The following is a 3,286-nucleotide window of genomic DNA, read 5'->3' as shown; positions in this document are numbered from 1 at the left end:
TGGTAAGGTGTTGGGACTCTGCTGATAATCAGGTATAGCAGTGGTAAGGTGTTGGGACTCTGCTGTTGGGACTCTGCTGATAACCAGGTGTAGCAGTGGTAAGGTGTTGGGACTCTGCTGTTGGGACTCTGCTGATAACCAGGTGTAGCAGTGGTAAGTTGTTAGGACTCTGCTGTTGGGACTCTGCTGATAACCAGGTGTAGCAGTGGTAAGGTGTTGGGACTCTGCTGATAACCAGGTGTAGCAGTGGTAAGGTGTTGGGACTCTGCTGATAACCAGGTGTAGCAGTGGTAAGGGGTTGGGACTCTGCTGTTGGGACTCTGCTGATAACCAGGTGTAGCAGTGGTAAGGTGTTGGGACTCTGCTGATAACCAGGTGTAGCAGTGGTAAGGTGTTGGGACTCTGCTGATAACCAGGTGTAACATTGGTAAGGTGTTGGGACTCGTCTGATAACCAGGTGTAGCAGTGGTAAGGTGTTGGGACTGCTGATAACCAGGTGTAGCAGTGGTAAGGTGTTGTGACTCTGCTGATAACCAGGTGTAGCAGTGGTAAGGTGTTGGGACTCTGCTGATAACCAGGTATAGCAGTGGTAAGGTGTTGGGACTCTGTTGATAACCAGGTGTAACAGTGGTAAGGTGTTGAGACTCTGCTGATAACCAGGTATAGCAGTGGTAAGGTGTTGGGACTCTGCTGATAACCAGGTGTAGCAGTGGTAAGGGATTGGGACTCTGCTGTTGGGACTCTGCTGATAACCAGTTGTAGCAGTGGTAAGGTGTTGGGACTCTGCTGATAACCAGGTGTAGCAGTGGTAAGGTGTTGGGACTCTGCTGATAACCAGGTGTAACATTGGTAAGGTGTTGGGACTCGTCTGATAACCAGGTGTAGCAGTGGTAAGGTGTTGGGACTGCTGATAACCAGGTGTAGCAGTGGTAAGGTGTTGTGACTCTGCTGATAACCAGGTGTAGCAGTGGTAAGGTGTTGGGACTCTGCTGATAACCAGGTATAGCAGTGGTAAGGTGTTGGGACTCTGTTGATAACCAGGTGTAACAGTGGTAAGGTGTTGAGACTCTGCTGATAACCAGGTGTAACATTGGTAAGGTGTTGGGACTCTGCTGATAACCAGGTGTAACAGTGGTAAGGTGTTGGGACTCTGCATTTGGGACTCTGCTGATAACCAGCCTAGGTCCCCGGGCCAGAGATGGCCCACATACTGCACTCTGCTGATAGCCAGGTGTAGCAGTGGTAAGGTGTTGGGACTCTACTGATAGCCAGGTATAGCAGTGGTAAGGTGTTGCGACTCTACTGATAGCCAGGTATAGCAGTGGTAAGGTGTTGGGACTCTGCTGATAGCCAGGTGTAGCAGTGGTAAGGTGTTAGGACTCTGCTGGTAGCCAGGTATAGCAGTGGTAAGGTGTTGGGACTCTGCTGTCGGGACTCTGCTGATAACCAGGTGTAGCAGTGGTAAGGTGTTGGGACTCTGCTGATAGCCAGGTGTAGCAGTGGTAAGGTGTTGGGACTCTGATGGTAGCCAGGTATAGCAGTGGTAAGGTGTTGGGACTCTGCTGGTAGCCAGGTATAGCAGTGGTAAGGTGTTGGGACTCTGCTGGTAGCCAGGTATAGCAGTGGTAAGGTGTTAGGACTACTGTTGGGACTCTGCTGGTAGCCAGGTATAGCAGTGGTAAGGTGTTGGGACTCTGCTGATAGCCAGGTATAGCAGTGGTAAGGTGTTAGGACTACTGTTGGGACTCTGCTGGTAGCCAGGTATAGCAGTGGTAAGGTGTTGGGACTCTGCTGATAGCCAGGTATAGCAGTGGTAAGGTGTTAGGACTACTGTTGGGACTCTGCTGGTAGCCAGGTATAGCAGTGGTAAGGTGTTGGGACTCTGCTGATAACCAGGTGTAGCAGTGGTAAGGTGTTGGGACTCTGCTGATAATCAGGTATAGCAGTGGTAAGGTGTTGGGACTCTGCTGTTGGGACTCTGCTGATAACCAGGTGTAGCAGTGGTAAGGTGTTGGGACTCTGCTGTTGGGACTCTGCTGATAACCAGGTGTAGCAGTGGTAAGTTGTTAGGACTCTGCTGTTGGGACTCTGCTGATAACCAGGTGTAGCAGTGGTAAGGTGTTGGGACTCTGCTGATAACCAGGTGTAGCAGTGGTAAGGTGTTGGGACTCTGCTGATAACCAGGTGTAGCAGTGGTAAGGGGTTGGGACTCTGCTGTTGGGACTCTGCTGATAACCAGGTGTAGCAGTGGTAAGGTGTTGGGACTCTGCTGATAACCAGGTGTAGCAGTGGTAAGGTGTTGGGACTCTGCTGATAACCAGGTGTAACATTGGTAAGGTGTTGGGACTCGTCTGATAACCAGGTGTAGCAGTGGTAAGGTGTTGGGACTGCTGATAACCAGGTGTAGCAGTGGTAAGGTGTTGTGACTCTGCTGATAACCAGGTGTAGCAGTGGTAAGGTGTTGGGACTCTGCTGATAACCAGGTATAGCAGTGGTAAGGTGTTGGGACTCTGTTGATAACCAGGTGTAACAGTGGTAAGGTGTTGAGACTCTGCTGATAACCAGGTGTAACATTGGTAAGGTGTTGGGACTCTGCTGATAACCAGGTGTAACAGTGGTAAGGTGTTGGGACTCTGCTGTTGGGACTCTGCTGATAACCAGCCTAGGTCCCCGGGCCAGAGATGGCCCACATACTGCACCAAGGTAAGGCTGAGTTCCAGCCTAGTTCCCCGGGCCAGAGATGGCCCACATACTGCACCAAGGTAAGGCTGAGTTCCAGCCTAGTTCCCCGGGCCAGAGATGGCCCACATACTGGACCAAGGTAAGGCTGAGTTCCAGCCTAGGTCCCCAGGCCAGAGATGGCCCACATACTGCACCAAGGTAAGGCTGAGTTCCTCCTAGGTTCCCGGGCCAGAGATGGCCCACATACTGGACCGAGATAAGGCTGAGTTCCAACCTAGGTCCCCGGGCCAGAGATGGCCCACATACTGCACCAAGGTAAGGCTGAGTTCCTCCTAGGTTCCCGGGCCAGAGATGGCCCACATACTGGACCGAGATAAGGCTGAGTTCCAACCTAGGTCCCCGGGCCAGAGATGGCCCACATACTGCACCAAGGTAAGGCTGAGTTCCTCCTAGGTTCCCGGGCCAGAGATGGCCCGCATATGAAGGCTTCCAGACTGACCTTATATAGGGCTACTTGAAACCAGCTATAACCAGCTATACACCCCAAATTACATTGAGATACTCTGCAATTAACTACATGCTTTATTTAAACAAAAGAGAATAT

The sequence above is a fragment of the Oncorhynchus clarkii genome, chromosome 24 (assembly GCF_045791955.1).
Source record: "Oncorhynchus clarkii lewisi isolate Uvic-CL-2024 chromosome 24, UVic_Ocla_1.0, whole genome shotgun sequence".
Classification (NCBI taxonomy): domain Eukaryota; kingdom Metazoa; phylum Chordata; class Actinopteri; order Salmoniformes; family Salmonidae; genus Oncorhynchus; species Oncorhynchus clarkii.
Note: the sequence above shows the minus strand (reverse complement) of the source record.